The 17,233-nt window shown below is 38.8% G+C and overlaps 2 protein-coding genes across 8 annotated transcripts in view; one reads left to right on the top strand and one right to left on the bottom strand.

Moving 5' to 3' along the window:
- The window catches only part of LRRN3 (leucine rich repeat neuronal 3), a 48,050-nt gene extending 45,953 nt beyond the window's left edge, over positions 1 to 2,097 (bottom strand). Inside the window, exon 1 of the mRNA XM_054495030.1 lies at positions 1,997 to 2,097. The gene's annotated coding sequence lies outside the window, so the exon portion shown is untranslated. The remainder of the gene's footprint in view (positions 1 to 1,996) is intronic.
- The window catches only part of IMMP2L (inner mitochondrial membrane peptidase subunit 2), a 945,432-nt gene that overhangs the window by 529,058 nt on the left and 399,141 nt on the right, over positions 1 to 17,233 (top strand). The window lies entirely within an intron of this gene.

Here is a 17,233-nt window from a genome sequence, read left to right as displayed (position 1 = left end):
TTTGGTATACTTGCTTTGGTACATTTTTTTGCCCTTGCATAGTAGAAAATACTCCATATTTTAAAAATTACATCGTAAAAATAATCTTTATTATTTTAGTGCCCATATTAATACTATATAGATACTCCATTCCCCAAATATTGGACGTTTGTTTCCTAATTTTTAAAAATGTTCCATATTGTGAATAATGCAGATAATGCAGTAGCAATAATCAGTAGACCAGATTGCTTTAAGTGACTTTCTAGACCAAAAGATTGAGGCATTCCAAGACTCCTGATATATTATACAGATTGCTTTCCTGAAAGCGCATACCAAGTTCACACAGCAGGTATGAGTCTCATTTCTATCATGCCCTTGCCAGCATTTATTTTTTCATTCATTCCTTCAGGAAATATATTTGAACACCTGTCCAGGTTTTGTCCTAGATGCTTGGGATATAAAGGTGAAAAATAAAGTCACTCTTTTCAGAAAAAAGTTGTTACTTGGGGTGATGTAAGAGGTAGATGATAAGTAGGCAACGATAAACGTGCAAGTAAATAATGATTCCAGACATTAGTAAATATCATTAAAAAATTAAAACAAAGTAATATTGCAAATAACAAAGAGGGATTATTAACATGCAGTATTAAAGAGGTTTACCCTTAGAAGGTAACATTTGAGCACAGACATGAATGTTGAAAGAAGGGTCAGGCCAAGAAACAAAGGCAAAGTATAACGGGCAGAAGAACAGTGTGCACAAAGGTCCTAAGGCAAGAATGAGCTTGGCATATCCTAGGGACAGAAAAAGGCCAGTGTGCATGAGTAATGAACAAAGAGGAAGTGTTAGGATGCGAGGCCTGAATGGTGACCAGGGATGAGATCTCCTATAGTCTTGCAAACCATGGAAAGGAATTACATTTTAATTGTAATGGGCAGCCATCAGACAGTTTTAAATAGGGTGGAGATATTATTACACTTAAAGTTTTTACTCACTCTTTCAAAACTCACTAGGCGAATTACATGGAGGATTGGTTAGAGGCAGGTAGGAGTTAAGGGGAGCAACAGATGCTGAATACTGGACTTCCCTGATAGCTGAAGAGATGTTGAGAGATGATAGTATTTCAGAGATGTTTTAAACCCAGACCTAAAAAGACTGTTAATGGATTGTGTATAAGGGATATGACAAAAGATGATTTAAGTCAGACTTCTACATTGTAGTAGACAGTGGTGCTGCTATGTGGATAATGGTGCTATAAAGTGAGAGGTGGGATTCTGAGAGAAGAGCAAGTTGCCCTCATCCCCAAACAGAATTCTCTCTTTCTCATGTAATGGAAGGGTAATGTTTTAAAATGTTTAAAATGCTTTTATCTGTTGCTTAACCATGTAAAACAAAAAAACCAACCAAACAAAAAACTTTGCCCTCATCAGCCCTAGTCATTTATTTCCCTGAAGGGAGATTCAAATTTGTAACAAGAAATTCCAAAAAGTAGTCAGTATAAGATGCAGCTTTGTTTTGCAAAAATGTAATTATGCAACCAGCAGAAGAAACAACTAGTACAAAGGCCTTAAGGTGTGAATTTCTGGACCAAATACAGCAAGCCAGGCTTTCATCTTGAGATAAGATTTTCCTGATTCCACCTGAGCCTGAGACTCAGCTCATGCAATTTTTTCCTAGTTGGAGGAGAGACCTCATTCACTATTAAGGTCTAGCTAGAGTCAGAAAGAAGAAAAATAAAATATAGTAGAAGGAAAGTAAAAGCCTTTTATTTTGCCCTGAGGATTTTTAGGGAGAAAAGAGAGGAGAGAGATGAGAGTAAGGTAGTTAGAGAGGTGTATTTTGACGTACCCTTGTGGCTTTAGCTTGGAGATGGGTAGGTGCATTAAGTAAACAATAACATCATTGCCCCCTTCTCTGGTAAAATATCACCTCTTTGTTCTCCCATCACTTTTATACTGTGCCACAGCAAATTGACCACACTATTATGTGGACAGAGGGATTCCTTATGATTTAGCTTACCTGAGCCGCAGATGCTGGTTGAGAGACAGAAGGCTAATGGACAAAGGGTCCCAATAGCAGAGGCTGGGCTGATTCCTGAGCTACAGACTGAATGGAAGACAAGTGAGTCATTCAGGAGGTTGCTGCCAGTGGAGGCTGAGGTGAGGCAGCTACAAAGAACTATCAGGCTCTCAGCAAACCAATGGGGACAAAAAAAAAAAAAAAAATCCCCACATTAAGGCAATCAACCATCCAAACCTCCACAAAAATGTTACCAACCATAGATCACAGCTTTCAATGTCAGCAGAGCAAGTAGTACTCAGGGGCACATTGAATAGATATCAGATCTTCAGTGCTTCTCAGACTTATGAATCACCTAAGCCTGTTAAAATGCAGATTCTGATTCAGTAGGGCTGGAATTTAGCCTGCATCTCCAACAGCCTGCCAGGAGACATTGGTGGTGCTGGTCCACAGATCACACACACTTTGAGTAGCAAAGAGCTAGCACACATACAAGATCATCATGAAGGCCAGTGGACTCCTCCCCACCAATATCATGAGGGGGGCTATTTGAAGAACCAAACTTTTTTTTCCTAGAGAGAAATGAAGTATTATTGGAAAGATCTATGAAACTATTAGACTAGACCAAATTTTAACTAGATAAGATATTCATTTGATTTTCTGGTAGCTGGCAAGTGGAAGGAAGAGGTGAACAATTAAATTGGCTGTAAACAAAAGTAAAACATTATGTTTTTTTCTAATAGTTCAGAATAGTGAGTTAAGCCTGGGCTACCTTTTAGCCAAATAATGGACACATCACATTTAAAATATAAAAGCATGGAGCTCAGAGGAGAGATCGGAGTTTAAGGTGTAAATTTAGAAGTCATCAGCATATCTATCTTTAGATGCAACAACATGGGGAAAAAGTGTACACGGAGACAAGAAGTCCTGAGAATCTGACCTCGGGCACTCTATTATCTAATGTGAAATAAAAATGGAAAAGCCAGCAGAGGACAGTGAGAAAGAGCAACCAGCAAAAAGAAAGCCAGAAGAGCTTAGTGTTATGGAGGCTCAGAGAAAAAACATTCTCAAGAAGAAAGGAGGGACTGTTCTAAATGTTCCTGCAATTTCGAGTATTATGAAAACAATATTCACCATCAGATTAGGCAACTACTAATATTCATTTATGATAGATATAAAAAAAACTTTTAAGTATCTGAAAACAAGGTCGGGTGCAGTGGCTCACACCTGTAATCTCAGCACTTTGGGAGGCCAAGGCGATTGGATCAGTTGAGTTCAGGAGTTCGAGACTAGCCTGGCCAACATGGTGAAACCCCATCTCTACTAAAAACACAAAAAATTAGGGCATGGTTGTGCATGCCTGTGGTCCCAGTTACTCAGGAGGCTGAGAAAGGAGAATCACTTGAACCCGGGAGGCGGAGGTTGCAGTGATCTGAGATTGTGCCACTGTACTCCAGCCTGGGTGACAGAGCGAGATTACATCTCAAAAAAAAAAAAAAAGAGTCTGAAAACAAGCTATTTAAAATATAACAGCCAAATTTTTTTGTTCCCGTTACAATCACAGTTCTTGAACCCCATTGCCTCATAGCCCTTCTCTCCACTTTCTTGCTTCCCGTGATCTCTTCCGTCCACGCTAATTAGCCTTTGATCTCTGTCGTTGTGTTGAATAGTTCTTATCAGTCACTTGCATGTTGCCAAAGTCTCTCAAATTTCTTTGTTCTTAAAGATTCTATGTACAAATAGATTTTCTCTTGATATTTTCCACATTTCTGTTTTTGATCATAGCCAAAAGTACTGCAAAACTATCCTTATTGCTGAAACCAGATACGCGATTGCAATCTTGGCCAAAACCAGAAATGAAAGGAAAAACAGGTATTGGAATGTGGAAGTTAAAAAGGCATTCGAAGAAAAATTGGGACTCTGTCACCCTATCCTATTGTAATCAAGCCCCATTAGGAAGAACATTAGAATTTTGGTTCCCAGCCGTGTCTGTGTACATGAAAACTCTGTGAGCCAACTTCCCTTTTCCAAAGTGATCTAAATATTGTTCAGAGAATTCTAGTTAGTTGGCAGAGAAACAAGTATTTAGGCAGAAATATGTCCAAAAATGAGAAGACTAAAGATATGCATCATGTGCCCATGTATTTTACATAGGACCAAGATTAACTGGGTTTTGCTCCGAACCTTAAGAAAGAAGGCTTTTTCAGCATTGCTAGAAATAAATCTTGCTTTAAAAGTTTATTGCAAGTGTGGTGTTTATGAAAAGCAAATTAGTATTCTGTAAATTCTCTCAAACACTTAAAGTGATAATCAGCTAAATGACAGTTGATGAGTCATCATGGCAGGTGGAAAGATGACAGTCAGGTCAGGAAGTGAATAAACTAGGTTTGGTATTTTTGCTCTGACTTCAATTTAACGTATTAGTTTGGGTAGGTCATTTAACCTGTCTGGACCTTATTTATTTATAAAATGAGGGTATTAAACCTGGTTGTCTCTGGTGTCCCTTCCAGCTTTGATGTTTTGTGAGCCTGTAGTTCAATAGTCAAAATTACTGGGTAACAAAGCACAGTCCAGCAAGTGTTATCTATGCAAAAGTGATTTCCATTTGAATGGTCAGATATTAGAGCTTGGACATTGTCCTGGGTTCTGTGGACAGACCAAGGGATAGAGAGGAACAGAAGACTGACCAATAACACATGCATACGTATATGCAACAATTTATCCCAAATAACAACATTTCTCAAGTTTCCCTACAACAAAGACAAAGGTTAATAATTAAAGAACACTAGTGTACAGACCATTAGAAATAAGTAGTATCATCCTGAGTGGCAGAGTTCTGCTACATAATTGGTAACACAACTAAGGAAATATTTAAGGGTGATCTCTATTTCAGGAAAAGAGAGTTAACAGAAGATGCCTCTCAAGGGAAATGGTGGAATCCCACACATTTGAGACTCCTAAAAATGGACTCAAAATTACAGTAAAAATGATGCCACAGGGAATAATCTGGCACTGGCAAGCAGGTAGACTTGATAAGCAAATGGGGTTTCTCATTTCTGTTTGCCATGTTTCTAAGAGGAAAATGGCCAGCAAGAGAGAATATGGCTGAGAACATAGTCTCAGATCTGTACAAGCATGCAGGCTTGAATAAAAAAACCATCTCAGGGATACTACTTCTTAAATTTTTAACTTTCAATTTTGGAAGAAATTTAAACTTGTAAAAAATATGCAAGAATAGCACCATGAATCCCCAAATATTCAGCAATTTATAATATTTTGGTACATTTATACACTTTCTCTGTCTCTCACGCCCACTGTCACTCTTGCTCTCTCTCCTCCTCTCTCTGTCTCCCCCACCACACACACATAGCTATATGGCTGTATATGAGTGTGTTTATGTGTATATATACACTCATTGTCATTTTTATGACTATCATTTTTGTTGACTTATTTGAAAGTACATCGCAGATATAATGACCCTTTAACCCGAAATCCTTTCTAGAAGTTTTTCTCTTACATAACCACAGTACAATTATCAAATTCAATATATTTAACATCAGTACAATGCTATTATGTAATATATATTCCATATTCAAATTTCACCAGTTATTCCTAGAATGTTCCTTATAGCCATTTCTTTGCCCTTACCAATGATCTAATCCAGGATCATGCATTACTGTCAGATGTCATGTCTCTTTAGATGCCTTTTTTTTTTTTTTTTTTTTTTTTTGAGGCAGTCTCGCTCTGTCGCCCAGGCCGGAATGCAGTGGTGCAATCTCGGCTCACTGTAAGCTCCACTGCTCCGCCTCCTGGGTTCACGCCATTCTCCTGCCTCAGCCTCCCAAGTAGCTGAGACTACAGATGCCCGCCACCTCGCCTGGCTAATTTTTTGTATTTTTAGTAGAGACGGGGTTTCACTGTGTTAGTCAGGATGGTCTTGATCTCCTGACCTTGTGATCCACCTGCCTCGGCCTCCCAAAGTGCTGGGATTACAGGCGTGAGCCACCGCACCCAGCCAAGACTGCTTTTATCTGAAAGTTTTCAGCTTTTATTTGTCTTTTGTCGTGCTGACTTTTTTTTTTTTTTTTTTGAGTTTTGTGGAATGTCTTTTGTTTTTGGGTTTTTCTGATATTTCCTCATGCATGGATTGAGGTTACACATTTTGAGAGTAATGCAGTTTACACTGCATTAAGTTCATCATATCAAAAGGCACAAGATACCAGTTTGCCCCAGATTCGGTGACATCAACTGTGATCTCTTCAGCAAAGATAGTATCTGTCAGGTTTCTCCACTGTAGGGTGAATTTTTTGTGGTATTAAGTATTTTGTATATATATTATATTCCTCATCAACTTTTATGAAATAGTTTTGCAGTCACCGATGATTCTTGTCTGAATCAAGTACTATTATGATGCTGTAAAATGATTGTTTCTAACTCTGTCATTCCTTTTGTATTTACTAGTTGGAATTCTGTTGTAAGGAAGAGCTTTCTCTTCTCCCTTCTTGTTTAGTGCCAGTAAGGACTAATGGATTTTTTTTCCCAACATGAGTTGTAAGCTATTAGTATCATTATTTATTGTGATTCTTAAATTGCCCTATATTTGGCTGATGGGTAATATTTCCTTTTAACATTTTCACACATTTGTCATGACCCCTCATTTTTTTAGTGGATAGTATCATCAACAGAGTCTTGGGAACTTTATGAAAATTTGTATTAACTTAAAAAAAATTGAAATGAAGTTCACATAACATAAAAGTAATCATTTATAAATGTACAATGTATAAATTTGCTGGCATTTAATACATTCACAGTGTTGTACAACCACCACCTATATCAAGTTACAAAGTGTTTTCACCACACCAAAAGAAAACTGTACCCATTAAGCAGTTATTTCCTGTTCTCCCTTTCCCCTTGCTCTTGGCAACTACCCATCTGCTTTTTGTCTCTGTGAATTTAGCCATTCTAGAAATTTCATATAGTTGGAATTATATGATACGTGACCCACTATGTCTGGATTCTTTCACTTAGTATAATGTTTTTGAGATAAATCCACATTGTAGCATGAATCAGTACTTTACTTCTTTTTATGGCTGAATAATATTGTATTATGTATATATCACGTTTTGTTTCTCCATTTATCCATCGACAGATATTTGTTTCTTTTTTTCATGTTCTGACTATTATAAATAGTGCTGCTATGAACATTCATGTGCATATATTTGCTTGAGTACCTATTTTTAGTTTCAGGGTGTACATACCTAGGAAGGGAATTACTGGCTTATATGGTAATCCTATGTTGACCTTTTTGAAGCATCATCAAACTGTTTTCCAAATTGGCTACACCAGTTTACATTCCCACCAGCTATGTATGAGGGTTACATCTCTTCTCCACATCCTTACCGATACTCTTTATTTTTTATTTTTGTATGTGTGGGGATTTTAAAATTCTTATAATTTTAGTGTGTGTGAAGTAGCATCTGATAGTTTTGATTTGCATTTCTCTAATGACTAATTATGTTGAAAATTTTTTTCATGTACTTGTTGGCCATTTATTTGTCTTCTTTCAATAAATGTCTGTTCAAGTCCTTTACCCATTTTTAAAGTGGGTTATTTGTCTTTTTGTTATTGATTTGCATAAGTTCTTTACAAGCTATAAACTTTTAGTAATATATAACATCATGTTACTTAAAAAGTACAAATGTTTTTAAAGTCATGGTTTTTCTCCTGATCCGAAATTTAAGTGAGAGACTTGAATTAATAATAGTACCAAGGGAAATATCAAATAGATAATCCTTTGAAATTACCTAACTACAACTTGAAGATATGTCTACTTATATTTAAGAAGTGTAGGTTTGTTGTATTTTAAAGTATCTAAGGTTCAGTTAAAATATCATGTACTACACCTACTGTCCAAGGTACCTTCCATATTGTCCATATATGGCCACTATGGTGCAACAGAGCATTCTGGAATTTCTCAGTGAATTAGTGATTTCAACTCACTAGGGAAAATCCTTTTAAACTCAATTAGTATTTCTTGGATGAGGTTAAATTTGGCAAATTTGTAAAGTCTCTTTTGCAAAAACAACTTACTCTAAGTTATCAATCTTCCTTATTTTCTTAGTCAAAAATATCCAATCATAAGCTCCTTTCTAGACAGATAACATTTTTATTTAACCAAAAAAAAAAATCCTAAGTTTTTTCTAGCTATTGTCTTTCTCTGTAATTTTTTCTCTGTATACCATTAATAGAATTCGTGGACTGAACACTAATCATCATTTGCCATGACAGTTAGAAGCAGTGCAGCCATACAGTATGCTACTTTAAACAAATGTTTTGCAGCATGTTAGACTGCTGATATTTTCAGATGCAAAGGCTGCCTTGTGAGATGAAGCCTGCAACCTTTTATAGTTTTGTGGTGCTCAATATTTTTTCCAATTGAATTTATAACTTTCTTTTCATTATTCAAAGCTTCTTTGGACTTTATACTTTACACTTTACATATTTTCTTCTCTATCAATTTACATGTAGTCCTACATTCCTGACAAAAATGTGAACTACTTTAGCTAAAAACTGTTTTCCTTCCAACCTATAAATCTGTGTTGTGAGGTTCCGGATAATATTTATCACCTTTCTTCTGTTATATATGGACTGTCTTTGAAGGAGGGCACACTGGATGTGAAACTTTAGGGATGCCAGTACCCAAGGCTAAAATGTGGTTTCTTTCATGATATGTTTGCAAATAGTGGAAGAACTTTTTAGTGGAACATTGTCCTGTCTTTGGCCCTGGAAACTTGCTCAATAGCATACTCTGGAAAGATCTAATGAGATCCTGGGGGTCAATTTTTTTTTTGTATGATTTGTGTAGCTGTCGTTCTACCTTAGCTTTCTCTCCAGGAAGGAGACCAGTTCCAGATCACCCCATCTCGCCTCCTCATGTGAGCCCTAAATGGTAACTGGGTGAGCAATATTATGAGCAATATTGCAGAGAGTCTCGGAGACTCATTGCTTTGTGTATCTACATGTATATCTGTGTGTTTGGAATCCAAACACTACTAAACATTTGTCATTATAATAATCAGTCTTCATTATAATAATCTCTAAATAGCAATAAAGAAATATATTAAAATATTTTTTACCTAGAAACATAGAATGTTTTACTTTTCAGAGACCCTAGATAGTACCCACTGTAAGTTTCTAATTTGATGGATAAAAAACTCACTCAGTTTCAGTTCTCTTTATGTCCTATTGTTATAGATTAGTTCATTACTATTCCTTATTTTACCAAATGCTTGAGTTCAAAGGGCAGCTAACAATCATCTAGCCCAGATATGTCAAATAAGCAACATTTCTACTGCAGCTTGCCCATGGAAGGCATTGCTAATTGATCAAAGTGCTCCTTCTCATTGAGCACAAAGCATCCTTCTTCATGCCCTGCAGTCATCACCAGTAAAACAAGTTGGTACAAAGGAAGGAATCTGTTTGCTTTAATAGACCTGGTCTCGTACCCTCAGTTTAAAGATGGGAACATTAAAAAAAAAATGAAGTTATTTGCTTAAGTTGCAAAAGGAATCGTTTACCAAGCAAGCCTCTTGGCTCAATATAGTGTCCATTCTACATTACCAGAGGATATCCATGTTTATAGCTAAGGAGACTGAGTACTGAGTAAAAAGCGACTCTCTCAAAGAACTATTACTTTATTGTATTGGCAATCATTACTTTACTGTATTGGCTATCATCCCTGATAGCCCACTAACTTAGTGGACAGAACAACAAATGGGATTTGAGTTAGACTTCTGACATGTCGTTTCTAAAATTATTAGAATGATCTCATGGTTTGTTCTGGGAAGTTTAAAGTTCAGAGACTAGACAGGGTCTTTTAATGTTGCTATTTTGTGTATTTACATTTTAGTTGGAAATTGAAGGAGGCTTTTTAATTGGCTTATGATATCACTGAGAGGTTTCTCTGTTGCTAAAAGCTGATACTTGTGCTATTATAAATATTAAAAACAATAAGTACTTGAAATGATCGTAATTTATTACTTGATATTCTTCCTTGAAAGCATTTCTTTTGTTTGATTGAAGAATGTTTGCTAAATTTTAAACCCTACATCTTGAGCTTTTTCTCACTTCCCCCACAGAACTGTGAAGCAGTACTTTTTTGCAAAATATTCATAAAATGACAACTTTAAGCTGCATATTGTTTTCATGAAAATATGAAGACCAATCACTTGTTTCTTGGTGGTTTTACATATTAATTTCTATCAGTCTGGAACTGTGAGAAATTATTCTATACAAAATATATTTTTCTCTGTCAAAGTTTATTGTGAAATATTTATTTCTCACAATGAAAAATGCTGCCCATCAGTCACAAATATTTTTGCAAAATTACTAGTGATATACAAAATAAATTTAGCCATCTGTCTTCTCACACTCTTTCCTTCTCTTAGTCTGTATTCTCTGTGGTCTCTTGATGTATGTATGTATGTATGTAGGTGAGTGTGTATACATTTACTGATACACATATACATATACTCTTCTTTACCACTGTTAATTGATCTACAGTGCATAATGGTTGTATGATTTTATTTATTTTTCTTTTTTATATTTAATGCTTCACACTTCAAATATCCTGGTAGCACACTGGTTTAATTGAAGGATTACTAAGCGTCTTCTTTGAAGGATTTTATATCTGTCATACTTCTCCCCACATCCTTAATGTCTTGCTGCCATTCTCTTATCTGTTAGAGACGATCACCATGCATATTCCTGGTTCATTCCCTCTTTCTCTTGCTGTTCTTTATCTCCTTTGTCAATTTTTCTTTGGCCTAAGGTAGTGGAAAGAGCATATACTTGGTCATTAGACAAACTTGGGTTTGAATGTCACTTTTACCACCTCCTAACCATGTAACTTTAAACAAGTCTTTTTTTTCTTTTTCCTCATAGTCTCTTTGAGCATCAGTTTTCCTATGAAATAGTGCTTTTCTGTATTGGTAACCTTACCAATAGGAAAATAAATAGCCCACTCAGATTAGGAGAAGTTGAGAAATATTTATTTTTAAAGGAACTAATCTAATTACAAATGTACTTATCCAAGGGGAGAAGGGAAGGAGCAGTGACTTGGTATCAAAAAATGACACAGCCAATCTAAGGCAGTTCCACTGGGGGAGAAGTACATTCATAAATTCTAGGTTCTCCCTCCTGTCTCCCTCTAGCCTTCATCTGGGCTCCGCATTGGTCCCACCCAAACTTAAGGCAGAGGTTACGCCTATTTATGTCATCCATCTAGGTCAGCTTCCCAGGTCAGAGATTGTGGTAGATATGAGAGTTTAAGCCAACTACAAAGTTAGAGAGAACAGTTCCCAACACTGATCTCTCCTTTGATATTGATTTCATCTGAGTAGAGGTTCCCATAACTATATTCCAATTTGATAATTTGCTTGAGGGACTCACATAACTTACTGAAAGCTGCTATACTCATGGTTGTGGTTTATGATAGGGAAAGGATGCAAACTAAAATCAGCCAGTGAAAGAAGCACATAGAGCAGGTCCAGGAAAGTACCAGACATGAAGTTTCCATTGTCTTTTCCCTGTGGAATCAGGACACATTCCTTTCCTAGAATAAATGTATGACAATATGGATAGAGTATTGCTGAGCAGGGGAGCTTACCTAGGTCTTGGGGTTCACAGTTTGTACTGAGGCTCCATATAGAATCATAGACATGATGGATTGCCTCTGTGGTTGATCTCAGTCTCTAGGTTGACTGATACCATGTAACCCAAAACCCCCACATTAAATTGAATTATTGGTGTTACTAATGTGACCAGGCCCTACCGTAATTCTTATTGGTAGACTCTGTAGCATCACCCAAGGCCTCCAGGCAATCAGACACTCCTGACATTTCAGGGGCCTAGAGATTACCCATCAGAAGCCAAGGACAAAGGCCAGATCCCATCTGGGGGAAGGTTAAATTCTGTACTACACAGTGGAAAACAATAGGGAGAGTGGATCTGGAGTTGCAAAAGTTAGCTATTTGGCCATTGCCTCTGAGAATTACTTAATTCTTAACATTAAGAGATAACCAATGTAAAGCATCTAGTGCGGTACCTGGAACACAGTTCCCATCTATTTTAAATGTTATCTTCCGGAGCGATTTCTTTCATCCATCTTCTATTTCCTTCAAAAATATCTTTTTTTTTCCAATGCCTTCTGCTTTGTTTTTATTGTTAATATTCTCATATTTTAAAATTTCATTCCTTTAATTATTCTTTGTTCATTAAAATATTCACTCAATAGTATTTATTGAAGGCCTACTTTTTCCTGGTACAGATGTGGTTTCTGTCCTCAGAATTTATAGCCTAGCAGCCAGGCACAGTGGCTCACACCTGTAATCCCAGCACTTTGGGAGGCCGAGTTGGGTGGATCACGAGGTCAGGAGTTCAAGACCAGCCTGGCCAATATGGAGAAACCCCATCTCTACTTTTAAAAAATACAAAAATTTGCCAGGCGTGGTGATGTGCACCTGTAGTCCCAGCTACTCAGGAGGCTGAGGTAGGAGAATTCCTTGAACCCAGGAGGCGGAGGTTGCAGTGAGCCAAGATTGCGCCACAGCACTCAAGCCTGGGAGACTTAATCTCAAAAAAAAAAAAAAAAAAAAAAAAAAAAATTACAGCCTAGTATGGGAGACAAACAAAAGCCAAGCCAACCAACCAAGTGTGTGTGCGTGCATGCGCGCGCGCACACACACACACACACACATTGTATTAGGGTTCTCTAGAGAAACAGAACTAACAGGATAGATATGTATATAAAAGGGAGTTTATTAAGTAGTATTATCTCACAAGGTCCCACAATAGGCTGTATGCAAGCTGAGGAGCAAGGAAGCCAGTCCAAGTCTCAAAGCTGAAGAACCTGGAGTCTGATGTTCGAGAACAGGAGAACTTGGAGTCCGATGTTCGAGAACAGGAAGCATCCAGCACAGGAGAAAGATGTAGGCTGGGAGGCTAAGCCAGTCTAGCCTTTTCGTGTTTTTCTGCCTCCTTTATATCCTGGCCACACAGGCAGCTGATTAGATGGTGCCCATCCAAATTAAGAGTGGGTCTGCCTTTCCTAGCCCACTGACTCAAATGTCAATCTCCTTTGGCAACACCCTCATAGACACACCCAGGACAAATACTTTACATCCTTCAATCCAATCAAGTTGACACTCAGTATTAATCATCACAAGTCTACCCCTTGTCAACTTGAACCCATACACATCTCCTGAGGTCATACCTAACCTTCAAATAAAGACAATAATAAAGTCATAATTATGTATAACATAATATAGCTATCCTTTATACAACTGGAAATGCACCAATCCCCAAGCCAAATGCTATTATGTAAAGTTGGCAATACTTAAATGCTGATATGAAGTCAATAAATCTTATGTCACATGATAAAGGAAAAAGGAGATAAAAGGAAGATATTTTCTTAGTACAAGTGTATACATGCACAAACATGTTTTTAACAAAAGAAGGAAATACTCATGATAATTACAGTCCTCATTTCTGCAACTGGTCATGTGGTTGTAGCTGATATTGATGACTACCTTCTTCTACTACCTATTCCGTATTCCCTTAGCCTTCAGCAAGCACCTCAGCACGCTTGGTTTTTTTCCTGGTGGAGTGACCTAAACCTTCATTTCTGAAGGGTCTGGACCATTTGTAGTCCGGCCTGGATTGGCCTGTTGTAGTTTCCCATTGAACTTAATCACAGGGCATGGTAATACTAAGTGATGCCCTAATTGATCTCCTGTATTCCATGCCTACTCTTCCTTATCTCCATTGTGGAGTAGTAGACTGCTTTCATCTTGATAGTCTGGGTCAGTCACCCCAGCCAGCACTGTAACCCCCTTCTTAGCCTGTTGACTTAAAGGTGGGAGGAGCCCAAAGTGCCCAGGTGGCAACCTTAACTTCCAGTTCAATGGAATCATTGTTGTGTCTCCTGGTGGCAGCATTTCCCCCTCTGGAATTAAGACCAGTAGGGCAGCAGAATGTAATCCCGTGGGAACAGGAAGCAAAAATTTTGCTTTTGGATCACTAGGGATGATGGTGAATGGTGCCACTTCTACTTCCACCCTTTGATTTCCGGACCCGTGAATCCTAGATATGGGAGAAACAGTATCATATATTGGATGCTGATTCAGAGCATATACAGCCTTCTGGAGAACTTTTCCCCAACCCTGCAAAGTATTGTCACCTAGTTGGCATTATAATTGTGACTTCAAAAAGCCATTCCACCATTCTATCAATCCAGCTGCTTCAGGATGATATGGTTTGGCCCTGTGTCCTCACCCAAATCTCATTTTGTAACTCACACAATTCCCATGTGTTGTGGAATGTGATTGAATTATGGGGGCGGGTTTTTCCTGAGCTAGTCTCATGACAGTGAAAGCATCCCATGAGATCTCATGGTTTAAAAAGTAAGAGTTTCCCTGCACAAGCTCTCTTCTTGTCTGCCGCCATGTGATTGTGTTGTCTTCCACAGCCACGTGGAGCTGTGAATCCAATAAACCCCTTTCTTTTATAAATTTCCCAGCATCAGGTATGTCTTCATCAGCAGCATGGAAACTGATGAATACAGTAAATTGGTACCAGTAGAGTGGGGTGCTGCTGAAAAGATAATAGAAAATGTGGAAGCGACCTTGGAACTGGGTAACAAGCAAAGGTTGGAACAGGTTGGAGGGTTCAAAAGAAGACAAAGAAATGTGGGAAAGTTTGGAACTTCCTAGAGACTTGTAGAATGGCTTTGACAAAAATCCTGATAGTGATATGAAAAATAAGGTCCAGGCTGAGGTGGTCTCAGATAGAGATGAGGAACTTGTTGGGAACTGGAGCAGAAGTGACTCTTGTTATGTTTTAGCAAAGAGACTGGCAGCATTTTGCCCTGCCCTAGAGATTTGTGGAACTCTGAACTTGAGAGAGATGATTTAAGGTATCTGGAGGAAGAAATTTCTAAGCAGCAAAGCATTCAAGAGATGATTTGGGTGCTGTTAAAGGCATTCAGTTTTATAAGGGGAGCAGAGCATAAAAGTTTGGAAAATCTGCAGCCTGACAGTGCAGTAGAAAAGAAAATCCCATTTTCTGAGGAGAAATTCAAGCCTGCTACAGAAATTTGCATAACTAGTGAGGAGCCAAATGTTAAGCCCCAAGACAATAGGGAAAATGTCTCCAGGGCATGTCAGAAGTCTTCACAGCAGCCTGTCCCTTCATAGGCCCAGCAGCCTAGGAGGAAAAAATGGTTTTGTGGGCTAGGCCTAGAGTCACTGTGCTGTGTGCTGTCTAGGGACTTGGTGCCCTGTATCCCAGCTGCTCCAGCCATGACGAAAAGGGGCCAAGGTACAGCTTGGGCTGTGGCTTCAGAGGGCACAAGCACCAAACCTTGGCAGCTTCCACATGGTTTTGAGCCTGCAGGTGCATAGAAGTCAAGAATTGAGGTTTGGCAACCTCTGCTTAGATTTCAGAGGATTTATGGAAATTCCTGAATGTCCAGGCAGAAGTTTGCTGTAGGGGTGGAGCTCTTATGGAGAATCCCTGCTAGGGCAGTGCAGAAGGGAAATGTGGGGTCGGAGTCCCCACAGAGTCCCTACTGGGGCATTGCCTAAAGGAGCTGTGAGAAGTGTGCCACCATCCCCCAGACCCCCAGAATGGTAGCACCACTGACAACTTGCACCATGTGCCTGGAAAAGCCACAGTCACTCAACGCCAGCCCATAAAAGCAGCCAGGAGGAGGGCTGTACCCTGCAAAGCCACAGGGGTGGAGCTGTCCAAGACCATGGGAACCCATGTCTTGCATCAGTGTGAACTGGTTGTGAGACATGGGGTCAAAGGAGATCATTTTGGAGCTCTAAGATTTGACTTCCCTGCTGGATTTTGAACTTGCATGAGGCCTGTATCTCCTTTGTTTTGGCCAGTTTTCCCCATTTGGAACAGCTGTATTTGCCCAATGCCTGTACCACCATTGTATCTAGGAAGTAACAAACTTGCTTTTGATTTTACAGGCTCATAGGCAGAAGGGACTTGACTTGTCTCAGATGAGACATTAGACTGTGGAATTTTAAGTTAGTGCTGAAATGAGTTAAGACTTTAGGGGACTGTTGGGAAGGCATGATTGGTTTTGAAATGTGAAGACATGAGAATTGGGAGGGGTAGGGGCAGAATGATATGGTTGGCTCTGTGTCCCCACCCAAATCTCCTCTTGTAACTCCAATAGTTCCCATGTGTCATGGGAGGAACTTGGTGAGAGGTGATTGAATTATAGGGCGGGTCTTTCCTGTGCTGTTCTCATGATAATGAATGAGTCTCATGAAATCTGATGGTTTTAAAAATGGGAGTTTCCCTTTACAAGCTCTCTTCTCTTGTCTGCCACCATGTGAGACATGCCTTTCACCTTCCACCATGATTGTGAGGCCTCCCCAGCCATGTGGAACTGTGAGTCCAATAAATCCCTTTCTTTTGTAAATTGCCCAATCTCAGGTGTGTCTTTACCAGCAGCATGAAAATGGACTAATACACATGTACAAAATCGAATAGCTCTAAATTACAGAAAATACTTTAAGGAAAAGAAAGGGTGCTAAGCAAGCGGGGAAGGAGATAACCTTAAATCTGAGATGCTAAAGGTGGAAATGAGCCAGCTCTGAAATGGTGTTATGGTGGCGGGAGAGCACTCTGTAAAGAAGGAATAATATTTCCTGAGGCAGGAGGAGGCTTGGTTTGAAAAGTAAATGGAAGAATATTCATGCGGCTACACTCCTGTAAGTAAAGAAGAAGAACATAGATTTTAATGGAAGAATCATAGGAAAATCATTGAAAGGTCTTTATGTAAATCAATGAAACCATTGAGTTTACACTTTTAAATATTACTTTGGCTGAACTGTGGAGAATTGATGTGTTTTGGAAACTGGGTGGGAACAGTGCAAAGTGGAGCCCAAAAGACCTCTTAGAAGTTTGTTAAAGCAGTCAAAGACCCGAGCCTGGCACGGATGATTGAGGTGGCAGTGCTTACGGTGAAGAACCTGTGGACTTGAGGTGTATTTGGGGGTAGCTTTGATAGGAGGTGCAGATGAGGAATGTGAGGGAGAGAGAGGAATTGAGTATTAATTACCCCTGGCCACCCTTTAAGTCCCCCACTTTGAGCAACTGATACCAGTCTCTGAATTCATAAATTCACCCCTTTGTCATTTCTAGCTCCTCCAAGCA

The sequence above is a fragment of the Pongo pygmaeus genome, chromosome 6, assembly GCF_028885625.2.
Source record: "Pongo pygmaeus isolate AG05252 chromosome 6, NHGRI_mPonPyg2-v2.0_pri, whole genome shotgun sequence".
Lineage (NCBI taxonomy): Eukaryota > Metazoa > Chordata > Mammalia > Primates > Hominidae > Pongo > Pongo pygmaeus.
The sequence above is the reverse complement of the archived record's forward strand: the minus strand, read 5'-3'. Positions and strand labels throughout refer to the sequence as shown.